The sequence below is a fragment of the Halichoerus grypus genome, chromosome 5 (genome assembly GCF_964656455.1).
Source record: "Halichoerus grypus chromosome 5, mHalGry1.hap1.1, whole genome shotgun sequence".
Taxonomy (NCBI): Eukaryota; Metazoa; Chordata; class Mammalia; order Carnivora; family Phocidae; genus Halichoerus; species Halichoerus grypus.
Genome location: NC_135716.1, coordinates 106,989,692 through 107,004,414, shown reverse-complemented (window position 1 = coordinate 107,004,414; position 14,723 = coordinate 106,989,692). Strand labels below are relative to the sequence as shown.

The 14,723-nt window shown below is 33.1% G+C and overlaps 1 protein-coding gene across 2 annotated transcripts in view; it reads right to left on the bottom strand.

Annotated features, from left to right (window-relative positions):
• Positions 1 to 14,723, bottom strand: part of DPYD (dihydropyrimidine dehydrogenase) — a 794,994-nt gene that overhangs the window by 645,676 nt on the left and 134,595 nt on the right. The window lies entirely within an intron of this gene.

Below are 14,723 nucleotides of genomic sequence, written 5' to 3'. Positions count from 1 at the left end.
CAGTGTCTAGGGAAATAAAACAGAAAAAACAGACATTAGGAAGAACCTGTCATCCTCCTACTTTGGAGCTTCCATTTGGGGTGGGAGTGGAGGTTGGGAAGGACATAAGAATATATCAGTAAACAAGTTAATGATCAATATGATTTTAGCTCCTGATAAGTGCTTTAAAATAAACAAACAGAAAACACAGTGATCGATTAATAGGAGTGGGCATCATTTAGATTATGTAGTTGGGACTTCCCGTAGGAGGCAATATTTGAACTAAGCCTGAATGATATTAAAAAACCAGCCACCAGAAGACCTGGTGGGGGCAGAGCATTTTGGCAGGATGAACTGCAAGTACAAAGGGTCACTGCTCATTAACACATCCATGCTGTACTTCTATAACTAAACTGCAAGCTGCCTGAGTTCAGAGATCATAGGCCCTAGTTATTTTTACATGAACATTATTATCAGTATGACTCTACATTCCCAACAGTTGATTAATAAAAGTCCATTAGTTAATGAACACACACATTTGTTTTATAGGACTATGATATATGAGTATGTATATCGACTTTAGCTATTAGGAAAAGATAAAATGTTATGATTTAAGTTATATAAACAAGTAAATGCCCAATATATTTAATAAACTAATTCAGTAACAAAACTCAGTCTTAAAAAAAATAAAACTTTTGCACGTATTTTTTTCTATAAGTATGAACATTTTCCAAGTGAGAATATAAAACTATATGCATTTGCATAATTAATGTTGTACATGTGAACAAGAACACACTGACCAGAGTATGAAGGTAATTGCAGTGGCTAACATCTTACATGAGAAAATACTGTTTCGAGTAACTAAGACACACATTATGTTTGCATGAGAGCTTTCTGACAGAGGACCTGTCTAGGCTGACGGGGTAATACATCATTTCTATTTTATTAAACTGGGAAACTTCATAATATTCTTGCAAATTAATCTCCACAAATGTGAGATCATATATAGGAAAAAACATGAAATATATTGGATATGTTATACAAAATCTCAAATTATCATTTTATTTGCTATACAAGTCCCATTCAGGTATTCCATTTCTTATATTTATTAGGTCCTTAATATATCTTAAATTATTATGATATAAAATATAATAAATACATATGTGCAAAGCCATATACATCTATACATTTGGGATGTATCTGTGTATTAAGATAAAATAGACAATAACACTACAATATAAGTATTATAAATTAGCAATTATGAAAAAATACAAATGGCCATCCATTTTTAATATTTAAAAAATGCTTAAACTTATGAGTTTTCAAAGAAATTAAAATTAAATCAAAATGTAACTTTTCCCACATGAGATTGGCAAATATTAAAAAGCAGAATGTTCAATGCTGGAAGATAAGTGAGAAGTAGGCACTTTAATCATCTATTAGTGGCTATCAACTTTAAAAGGCTATTTGATATTTATATATAAGAAAAAATACTCCTGCTCTTTTACCCAGTTTACCTCTAGTCATATACCCTATGGAGGGAGACATATATGTACACAAAGACAAACATGCACACACATTTATTTCAAGTGAGTGAAGGAGAATGAATTAATCCAATAAGCATTTTTTGAGTATAAAGTACTACTTTTACTCAAAAGTACAAGTTCCAACACAAGAAAACTAAAATTATGGTATAATTTTGAAAAGAAATAATTTATGTAACATCATATTTCCTTATATCTGTTTGGAAAACAGATAAATGGTATTAGTCTCCATTAAAACTAGTTATAGGTACTACATTTGGAGATTAACAATGTCTCCAATTTCCCTTACCAATACGATTATTTGGAAGTACATTAGCTCTAAAGATTTTCTAAATAACAATAATGTTCATATGTAATGAGTAAGGAAAGGAAAATTATAGCTTGTGTGCTTGATGACATAGTCTCGCCATTTTAAACACCATACTTTCGTTATATCTCACAAAATGCTTTCCGATATTATGAAGTATCAACTGCTACATGATCCTTTCCTACCCTCAATTTATTTCTACTTAATCATAAGAGGAAAGCTTATAAAATCAAATAAATAGAAAAATAAGTAAAAGGTAATTATTTTTGATATATCTTTTTTGTATTCCTCATACTACTAAGCCAAAAAAATAAATAATATATATTTATTTACCAATGCTCTCTAGTCTTTCTACCCAATGATGTTCTTCCAAATTGTTTCACCTCTCTCTATACCACTTTCACACTTCCTCATTCTCATCAGTGGATATAAAGAAATGGGGGGAAAAGAGAAGACTTTCTCAGGAGTCCTCTATATACAATAAATACTACAAATTGACATGTCTACACCATCTCCCCAGATGCTGTATAAAGTCCTGGGGATACAGCAGTGGACAAGATGAATCCACATCTGACCTTACAGAAACCAGTAATTGTACCCCCCTGCCTCTTATTAGAAGATAAATTAGTTATACAGCTTGCTCACAGTTAATACCAAGAGCATTCTACCTGCAGAGAACTATAAAGAAGCTACTTGAGGGTGCCTGAGTGGTTCCGTCGGTTAAGCATCTGTCTTCGGCTCAGGTCATGATCCCAGGGTCCTGGGATCGAGTCCCACATCAGGCTCCCTGCTCTGCGGGGAGCCTGCTTCTCCCTCTCCCTCTGCCTGCCGCTCCCCCTGCTTATGCTCTTTTTCTCTCTCTCTGCCAAATAAATAAATAAAATCTTAAAAAAAAAAAAAAAAAGCTACTTGAATCTGGAGAACTCTATGGTGATCTTCAAAAGAATGATTTCAATAGTGTTTTAAAAGCATAAGTATAATTTCAGGGCTAAGAAGTATTTGATAAAGAATCAAATACATAGTTTGCACATGCAGATTTGTTCAAAACAGTCTGCCTTGTGAAAGATCAGACAGTAACTAGGGAGGACAGCAATGTCAAGCTAAAGCATTTCCCTTATAAGTATATCACACATACTTTTGGATGGAAGAAAACTGGCAAGCAGAGGAGAAAGGGGAATTGATGATGACAACAACAACAACAACAAAAAAGCATATGTATGAGGATCAAGATCCTGGATGGGGGGCAGGGAACTATAAATGCAAGGTGAAATAAGTAAACTCAGAATAGAAGTATTTCTTCTACTACAGGTATAGGAAAGGATGAGAGGACAGGGTTTCTGAAGAGCATGGAAGGTCTCTGAATAAAGGAAATCTGTAAAGATGATTTTTCATGACCTGGGAAGGAGACTCACTTAGAGGGTAAACTTCCTTCTCCTAACAGAAAATCAATAATCTAGGGGTACCCAGGTGCCGCAGTCGGTTAAGCGTCTAACTCTTGATTTTGGCTCAGGTCATGATCTTGGGCTGGTGAGATCGAGCCCCACGTCAGGCTTCACACTGGGCACTGAGCCTGCTTAAGATTCTCTCTCTCCCTCTCCTTCTGCCCCTCCCTGCCCTCTTTAAAAAAAAAAAAATCAGCAATCTAATTAACTAGCTAAGAAGTTTAAATCAGTTTTTAATTACCTTTTTAAATTCCAAAGCAATAAACTGAAGGTTTTTATTCTATCTCTCACTATATACTTGAGGTTTTACCACATGCCAAACACCCTGCTAGGTTCTTTAATAGAACAACTTGTGTGTTCCTACACCAAGCCTGGGAGGCTGACACCATTATTAACTCATTTAACAAACGGGGCAACTGAGCCAGCAAGTGGTGGAACCTAAATTGGAATTCAGAGTTCATGATCTTAATTATGAATATATAATTTCTTCTGAGCTTATTTTCATAAGACACATTAAGAAACAAATAAATACTATAGAGAACTTGAAACTTTAAACCTTACTTAGTGTTTTTGTCCTGAAAGTAGTATGGTTTTTATAGGCAATTTTAAAACACAGAAAAGTGCAGGGAAAAATGTCATTGATTATAATCAAAATCATCCCTAATGTCTGCCACACAGAGATTTCTGGTGCACACATTTTCTAATCTTTTAATGACTATAAGCACACAAACATATTACAAAAATACATCCTCTTACTCATTTTGACATCTGCTTTCTACATTTCACAATATATTGAAATACTTTCCCAGGTCAATAAAAATAGATGTATGGCGTAATTTTTTAATGATTGCATATTATTATCCTATATAGCTTTACTAACATTTATTTAAACAATCCTGTATCATTGTACATATGGATTATTTCTTCTGTTTTAGTTTGCTATTATGAATGATTATAAGAAACATCCTTTTATACATAACTACATATGTCATATTACATCTTTCAGAGTTTACCTTCCATAATTTTACAATATAGAAATATTATACATCCTTGGTTCTGTCCCATTAAATTCTATTTTTAGAACTCTTAAAATTTTATAGCTTTTAAAATGTTTTACTATTTTTAAGGCTATTATAACCCCCTCTTGTTAGCTTTATTTTTCAAGTATTTGACTAAAATTAAATTTTATAATTGTGAATTTCTGCAAGTTGCTTAGACTCTATGTGTTTTATTCATGGACCAGTAAAATGGGGATAATAATAGCATCTACTTCATAGGGTTGTTGAAAAGATTAAATGAGTTAATATATGGAGAAGGCTTATAACAGCACCTGGCACATATTCAACAATAAACCACATATATATATATATATGTTATATATAATAATTAATATGTATATTAGTTACATATTATATATATAATCAACTACACTTATATGTATAATAATATACATAGTTGCATGCTATTTATATAAACATTAACAAAAAAATGTAACCACCAGTACATGTGAACTAATGCATGCTTATACTATACCCATTTCTAAACAATTGAAATATCACACCTCTAACTACTATTATCCTTTTCCAATACCACTGGATACAATATGCTAATTTCTTAAACTTTTATATCAATATAAATAAGCTAAAGTTTTAATTTTCCTTTAGTGCTGTCTTTGTCAAGTTTTGGTATCTAGAGTTTTTAAAATATACTATAAAGCTCTTCATGTTTTCCTATATTCTATAATAGTTTAAATAACAGGTATTATAATGAATATTTATATATTATAATTTGTATATTATTATTATTATCATTAATTTTTATTATTTCGGATTGGTAAAACTTACATGCAAAATAGTGTATTCATGCAACAACTCTTCTACGGTTAGATTTTTTTCATTTTTCCTTTCTTTTAACTTTTTGTATCTTTTCTCCCCTTCCTAATTCTTCATTGTTACATATCTGGTAACACTCTAATTCACTGAATTCATGTAATTCATGCACATTTTCTAATTCATTTATATTTTCCTAAAAGACTCAGATTTCAAAACTATTCAAAACTATTCTAGAGTTCTATAAAGCTATAAAAATTTTTTTGAATCTATGGATACATTCCATAGTATCCTCATTCTTACTATTCTGAACTTATATTTTATATCATTTATTTTTATCCATTTGGTTTGCTCTATGTAAATAATTGACTTGTCTTTTCAAAGAATCAGCTCTTAGATGGAATTATCATTTAAAAAATTTTTTTGATAACTAATTTTTACTGACTTGCCTTTTGCTATCAAACTGCCCCCTACTACTGGATTTCTATCAAGCATTCCAATTCTAATAGTTTTCTCATTATAAATATCACTGCAATATTAATTGGTACATAACATGTTCCTTTAATTTTTTTTTTCATCTCCCCAATGTTTTACAGGGCACATATTCTGCTTTTAATTTTTCTAGTTGTTTTCTTTATAAGCATGAGTCAACATATTTTTCTCATGGTCAGTTAAAATATTTGACTTTGATGCAAGAAATTTAGTACATATTTACTTGCCTTCATTTCCCTACTCCATAATTATTCATTCTTCACTATTATAATCTGGGGTTTTATATGTAGATTATCATTATACTGACATGTTTATAGTCTATTCTTTCAAGAACATTTGAAAAAAAAGAATATTTGTCTTTACATTATCTCATACAAAAGATATTTTAAATCCCATTCTTGATATCTCAATTTTTTTCGGTTAGTTGAAAAATATTTTCCAATATTTTTTTCCTAATAGGTTAGACAAATGGTATATTTTCTGAACACTTGAGTGTCTATGAAAATCTTTCTATCTTCCCCATACATAAACATCTTGGCTATATATAAAACTACTAGACCACAATATATTTTTCCCTTAAAATTCTGCAGATAGAATTTCTCCATTGTCCTCTGACATATGGAACTGAAAAGATGAAGCTAATTGATTTAAAATCAATTTATTTCTAGGGCACCTGGGTGGCTCAGTGATTGGGCGTCTGCCTTCGGCTCATGTCATGATCCCAGGGTCCTGGGATCGAGCCCCGCATCAGGCTCCCTGCTCAGAGGGGAGCCTGCTTCTCCTTCTCCCTCTGCTGCTCCCCCTGCTTGTGCTCTCTCTCTGTCAAATAAATTAATTTAAAAATTTTTTTTAAATAAATAAAAATTAAATCAATTTATTTCTTTAGCATAGATATTGGCAGAAATTTTCTTAATTACTGTAGTACAATAATTTGACAGTAGTAAAACAGACAAAGAAATTGCTTCAAGCTAATATTTAGGTAAAGAAAATATTCTTCTATTATGTCTTTCATTATTGCTTCACTCCACTTATTTTGTTTTCTTTTTGGGGCAAATCTATTTCTGTTTCCCTACTCTCTACTCCCTTACTCTTTGTTTTTACTCAAAGAGTTTATCATCCTATTACATATTATATCTTCCTATATTCCCATCTTTATAATCTGTCTCCATCCACAGGCTGTCAGCTCTGTGAAAGCAGGTACAATTTTTGCTTTGTTCATTGCTGTGTCCCTAGAGAACTGAATTAAATCTAGTATAGACAGAATATAAATATGTTCTGAGTAAATAACTGATCATATAATGGGTCATTTTATTCTTAATATTGATTTTATCTCACATTATTTTACACTTTATCATTTTCATCTGCAGTGTTAAAAGCTGATTGAATTTCTTATTATCACTTATTTTCTTTAGCCCTAATTCTACTCATTATTGCCTTCAAAGTAGGGTTTATTTGTTTTTAGATTCTTAGCAATTCTGTCTTACCTCTTTCCCTTGTCTTATTTCTACCTGTATTCTGCTTTTTTTTTCAAAGAAGTCATGCCTTCATGACTGTGTTGAGGTCCTAAATTTCTGCTAAGGTAAATGAATGTCTATGTACTTACTGTAAACATTATTTTTTCTAATATGCTAGGGGATGTCAGAAGATAATGGGTAACTGTTATAAGCATTGCTACCAGGGTTTATCTGCTTCACATGACCAAACTTTTACTCTTGGGCCTATCTTTCAAGGAAGGTCCTAAGACTTGATTAATTTTCCCAGACTTTCAGTCTGATTTCTTTAGGATTTTCAAGACCTGCCTGTATGTAGACAGAGGAAGGAGGAGTGGAGGAGATAGGAACGAGAGTGTACTGTGTTTCATAGCAGTTATAGAAAGATACAAAAGAACTGATACTCAGCTTCCTCATTAACACAGGTGTAAGGTCAGTAACAAATGTGTATGAGCAGCAAAGCATCTTCTTCCCTCAGTCCCGGAAAGTCTGTATGATATAAATCTGAGGCACAGCAAAAAGATGAAACCTGATGAAAGTTTTCTTAGGAGAATTCCTTTTGATGTACACTTAGTACATAGTTCTTCAAGAATACTAGATCATCCATCAGACTTAGTTGTCACTGTTTTTGGAAGATTTGACATTTTTTGGTATATCTCCTTAAGAATTCACAAAGGCTAGAAAAAGCTGCACGTATAAATTTTAAATAAAGCAATATTCAAGTTTTTTGACAGATATTGTATACTTTTAAGGAAATTACCTAAAACCCCATATAAAGTGTGGATATTATTTACCATGATTAAACCACTAACAACTGCAATTAATAATTATTTATTTGTATGTCTTTCTTCCCTGGGTACTCATTATTTGCCACCTACCAGCTGGTCATGAAAATCCAAAATGATTCATTTACTCACATTTTTAAAACATTAATATTTTAAAATTAAAATATACCAGGCTTTTTTAATGCAGTGTATTTCTGCTTTTTACTTATGAAATAGAAAAACTGTTTTGGTCATGAAAATGGCTTTCCTTTTGCTTATGAGCAACTGTAAGTATGTCCTTTGAAAACAGTGTCAAAGATATTCCAAATAACCAAGCCCACACTAGTTTGTCCTCTCTCTGAACATCTATTGCATGTTTGCTCACTAACATGCAATTCATTGCTTAATTATTTGCAAATTCATAATATGAAATGTTCTTAGGATAAAAGTGCCAGAAGGGACCTTACAAATTATCAAGTTCAATTTACCAGTAAGAAAACAGAACTGTAGAGACTTATTCAAGACTGCAATGCTAGTTAATGGCAGAACTGAGGCTAAAACACAGGTCTTCCAATTTCTTTTCAAGTTTTATTTTACTAGCCAAACCGGATGGTATTTAAGGACAGAGATCATGTCCTGTATGTCCTAGTAACTGCCTTTACACTCACAATATTGGTAGGGAGAGGCAAATGCTTAAGCACTGATACATAATGGATGATGAGCAAAACATGCTTTCGTTTTTCTGTTGTTGTTCTAGCTTGGCTGCATGGTTAAGTAGTAATTATGTACCATATCATAATAATGTGGCAAATAAATGTGGCAAACCTCAACTTTTTATCACAAAGTAAGGTCACATCAGAAAATATTTAGAAATAAATAGGATTAGTTTCTGTGGTTCTAATAATAATTAACAAAATATCTCAAAGTTTAGTAAGCACATCAATAACATCATCTAATTTAAACTTTCAATGGCATTATTTAGGAAGCATTATTACTATCTCCAAATTACTAATAAGAAGAAAAATCTCAGAGGCAAAGTAACAGGCTCAATGTCTCAAAGCTAATGAGTGGGAAGGCAGGAAATTAAACTTAGTCCATTTCATTAAAAAGCTTAAATTCTTTCTATCACTTCTCCACAAATGCCATTTATTAAAATATGTCCTAAAAATCCTGTACTCAATATCACCAAAATGAAAATTATAATTATTACACTTAACATAAAAAATGACTACAGCCTAAAATGTATTTTTTAAAACATGTAAACTTAGTTATCACTTGTCACTAAAACATGTCAATGATTATAACAGAAAGCATTCATTTTCACTGCAATGTACTGCATATAGACATAAATGGGATGAAGGAAAAGGTTTCCCTTTATATAGCAGTGAGTAATTACTAAAACTATTCCCTAACAATCTTTGGAGTTAGTAAAATTCAAGAGCGGTATCTTTGATAATTTTCTACATTTTCTCTAAGAAATAGCTGCTCAATTTTCCTTAGGAAAAAAAATCCCACTTAGGTACAGTGAATTTTTATGCACAGCTCAACATTGGCTAAGGAACCACTTTGTGCAACAAGCATTCTTTCTATACTGATGGTTATCATTGAAACATACTGCCACCTTATGACAATTCTTTTTATATCTTAATGTTCAAAAAACCCTGTTTTAAAAATAAAGTCCCACCAGGAATATGACCAGATAGTACAGAAATTATCTGACTTAAAAATAAAACTGCTAGCTCTACTGAAAGCAGCCTGAAAGAAATATAATGCATTTAAGAGAATATTTTTTAGATTTTGAATAACACAATGATTTTTATGACATGATATAAGCATTTTTAAAATCCAAGAGGCCAGGATATAACTGATTACATGCTGACTATGGAACTAAAATTTTGAGTATTTTCCAGTTATAGTTTTAGAAATTATATCAAAAGTATTTGCCCCTTATTGGATCTATAATATTGCATACACATACTCAAAAGATATAAAAAATGCATTGGTTCAGATTGCAAGGAAGTATAAGCAAAGAGAGGCACTAAAATTAAGATTATATACCTGAATATATTCATTATTATGTGGCATTTACAATAAACCCAAGTAAGTACTACTAAAAAATACTACTACTTACCAGTACTACAAAATAAAGTACCTATTTACACAGAACCCTCTTTTTGAGTGTCCACAGTAGAAATTTTTATTGTACCAGAAAACGTGAAGCTTTTACCCAGTAGCTGGTTTATTTTTCTCTGTGGATCCAGTGGTTCATGCTTGTAATGGGTTCTGTTTCCCTTTTTGTATTAGCTGCTAAGGTACTTATAGACAAATTTATAGTTCATATTTATCAAGTATATAGGAAGTCATTGTATGTATTTTGTATTCTGCTATCCCTCTTAGCTATGTCTTATTTTTCTGCACTACTTCCACTTTGACCTGATACTACCATTTACTTTCATATTTATGTATATACTTAGTATTGTGGATAGCATATGGATTTTGGAAGCTGAACAACAAAAACCAGCTCTAACTTTTACTAGCTGTAGAGCCCTGACTAATTGCTTCACCTCTAGGATAAACTGGAGATTTACCATTTATAAATTTGGGCTAAAGATACCTTCCTTGCACAATTAGTCTAATGATTAGAGATAATGATAAGAGATATCTCATATTTATTATTTCATATATAAAAGCCACTTGTATTTCTACATTTTTACTTCAATAAAGTTTCTGAAATCAAGTTCTATTTTATAATTACATTTAGTGCAGTAGTGTTCTCCCGAAAAAGAAGTTTTTATTTTTTTATTTTTTTTTTTTATAGATTTTATTTATTTATTTGACAGAGAGAGACACAGCGAGAGAGGGAACACAAGCAGGGGGAGTGGGAGAAGGAGAAGCAGGCTTCCCGCGGAGCAGAGAGCCCGATGTGGGGCTCGATCCCAGGACGCTGGGATCATGACCTGAGCCGAAGGCAGACGCTTAACGACTGAGCCACCCAGGCGCCCCCGAAAAAGAAGTTTTTAAATCAAAGATGTCTTAGAATCAAAGACAAAGAGTATTAACTTATTGCCTGTACTTTTATAATCACCCTCATGCTCTTTTTGCACTAAGCAGAATTATTAACAAAAATATTTCAATGAAAAGCTCAGTTGAAGTTAAATCATGAAAATTAAAAACTAAGGAAATAAACATAGGACATAATAAAGACTTTGCCATTGTAGTTTAAAAAAAAGTTGACAATTCACTAAAGTTTTCCATTTTTGTTTAAACTTTATAAGCAAAAGAATAAAATACAAAAGGCGTTCATGTACAATAACATATTGCTTAGTTTAATTACTGATTTGCTGTTTGCCCAAAGTTTTAATCAAGAGAGTTCTTACATGTGGGTAACAATGAAGACATCTGTAAAAGTTAGTGCCACATTTAACTCCTCTAGGCATTGCAGCACCTGGTGACGCCACAGGGAAGAAATCATGGATACTTCTTGAACATACTGCAACAGCTGTCAACTCAGAAGGAGGTATATTCTAAGTTCTACCAAGCAAGTAGTACTCCACAAAATCTCATTCTGTCCCTTCTCTTAACTGAAAAGAAGCCAGATGGAAACATGCAACTTGTCAAATTGCAAATGAAGAATTACTATAAATCGTATTGCATAGATCTCTGTTATGTTCAGCTTTAAATACTTGGATGCTCAATTTTCAGAATAATTTCACTGGCATTTTACGAAAACTAAAGATGCCTGATGCTATTTCAGGTAAAGACAATAGCACACCTTTAAGAGAATACAATTAAGGTAAAGACAATGGGAGTATGATTACATTTTTAACATAATATCGCAGTTAAGAAACAAAAGGACTCATTCTAGAAGCTTAATAATGTCCAGAATGACTATGACTGCAGCATGACTAGCCATCTCTCACAACAGTTAATGGTACTCTGCTTGGAGTACACAGCCACAGAAAACCAGAAAACAAGCTGTATCATTTATAACATAACAGTCCTGGCTGTGCTGGTATGGCTAAACCTCTGTTAACCTCTATTAGAGACTTCTGTTTCTATTCATTATATGAAATTACCATAATAATTTTATGTGCGGCCAGCTTTAATTGTGAATATACACAAGGATCAGAAACTAGTGATTTTGTTTTGTATTTTTGCTACCAAAAATTACTTACGATTTTGAGACCACAAGGGGCTTTTCATAAAATTGGACATATATAATTATTTTATATTTAGAGTTCAAGCTTTACTATTTCTGAGGTGCCACTGGGAATGTGTTAATTTGTTCATTCATTCTTGTATATCTATATAAAAACATTTGTTGAGTACTTACTATGTAACATATATTTCTTTTACAGTTGGAATCTTGTTTAAAACAGGGCAGGAAAAATACCGTATGAATTCTAAAAGAGAATGACTTACATCAAGAACCTGAACCATGTCATAAACAGTCTCCTTTGGGTATGACGGTGTGGTAGAGATCACGGAGTCCCTGTGAGCGTTTGTAACATTTCTACCACAACGCTGGTCTAGACCACTAACAGGTTCATAATGGCAAAACTGTTTGCTTCTAAAGAAAGCCTAAGAGTTATATACATTATTTTAACGAGTCAACTCTCATTTTTATACCATAATACCACATCTATTGTAGTTAACAAATGCTAAATATTTGATTAATAATATTGCCCAGTTTTCAAATGCTTATAATTTTATAACATTAGTTTAATTCAACAACCACATCATCCATGAAAAATAGGTATCTTCTATACCCACACTACAGATAAGCTGAGCCTCAGAGGTTGAGAGAGCTGCCTAAGATCATACGGAGACTGAGAGGAACGTGGTTCTAATTCACGTTTCGGTCTAACCCATGTCTCATTCTAGTCTCTTATTCCCTAATAAAGCTTTTAGGCAGAAAATTTAAATACTGAAAGATGTTCTTTTGTATGTGGTGTAAGGGAATCATGAAAGGACAGAAAGGTTGAATTCCAGTTGTCAAGGTTGGAGACTCAGCCACTATTTTCTGCTTTCTCTCTTCCTGATCCTCTCGCACTAACACATGCACCATTAAGCCACTGCAAACAAAGAAGGTCCATGGAGAAGGCACTAACTGTTCATACTGCCTGGTTACGTAACTCACTGTGGGAGATGTACTTGCAACTCTGCTACTTTTGTAATCCCCGCTTTTTTACAGGTGGTTTGACCTCACCTTGCTTTTCAAACCACCATCCCATTTCCTTCTGTGGCACCAGCTAGCTGCTGTAGTTAACAATGCAACAGACGGCGGCCACTGCACCTTTCTTTGGCACATGCCCAGGGGAGGTCTTCACCTCCAGCAGCGACCTCATTCCTGGAGAACAGAAGCCTACCACACAGAGCTCTTGATTATCTGTAGGTGGAATATCTGCATTGGGAACTACCCATTTGCTGAGGACATTGCCAGACACACTCACTTTTCTTTCCACCCTACTGAGCTGCACTCTAATTTTATTCAGTTTCGGATTTACATTTTAAACTGCCAACAAAAGCACGGAGAGTGAAACTGCTGCAAAGGCAAGACCAGTAGGGGAAAAGGGGCCACTCAGAAATAGGTCACAGAATCAGAGCTACTACTGTACATATATCCACTCTGTCATTAACAGGATTAATCAACTGCCTTCAGTCATTTATAAAGAGTCAACAGTTTTTTCTTTGCCACATTTGTAAAACAGAATAAATAAATGCCCCAAACTCCTTTTCTGCATTTGCCCGTATGAATCAAGGCTGAGAAAATATTCCCTGAACTGGCAGTACCATCAGGGTGTTGCTATGGTTCTTTGTAACTTAAAAGTATAAAATGTGAGACAACATAATGAAGGCACAGTCCTAGAGAAATGTGCAATAATGTGGCAGGCACTGGAGAATTCTAAGAATGTGGGGGAGGGTTAGGTGAGAGGAGAAGCACAAAATGTTAATTTTTACAGTTCTTCTGTTACCCATCTCTCAAATGTTCCCTTCTTAGTTCTTACGGAATCAAGGCTGTTGAATGTAAAATACAATAGAAAACCTTGATTTTGACAAAATAATTTTTGAATAGTCATAACCATAAATGCCTGGCCTCTTCTACAATATAAGGAGCATCGTGGCCCAATTTTGTATGGCTATGTAGCAATCATCCTATTTAAAAATAGTATTTTCATACCAGCCGACTCAGACCATAGTGAATCAGATGTTCCTTCTTTATTGGGTTGGCAGTGGGGGGAAGGGACTGTTACTCTAGAGATGATCTTTATAAATGAGGGAAGAATCTACACTATTTTACTTCCAGGCAAGAATAAGAAGGCATCATTTATTGAGAGTCACAAAGCTGGGGAAAGAGAAAAGAACAGATTCAAATGACAATTTGTACAGTGGAAGGTTCTCTTAAGATCTCCTAAATCCCAAGCCTGACCCCATATTATAGAAATATGAAGCATCAGCTTCGCCACACAATCCCTCATACTTCTAATAAAATTATGTTTCCCATGGCAACAGATGGTATCTTAAGAGAAGCAAGTTCAGAGTAAACAATACACATATTGTGGCTTAAGCAGCAGAAATGATACTACAATGACATTATTAGCCTTTTACATTTTTGTTGTTGTTACTAATAGTAATAAGAATATGCAAGAGACCAGAGTCACATTATGGTATAACCAATCTGATATGCAATAACTGACTCTCATTTGAATTTCTATTCCCAAGAGATTTAAAATGTTTAATATGGGAGGGATAGTAAATAAAACCAAAACTACAGACATCTCAATTCCCAGTGATCATTATTTCTCCAAGCAGTAATGTTTCCTTAGGTATGAGTTATGCTTTTCCTTTTTTTAAAAATTAATCTTACAATGTAAA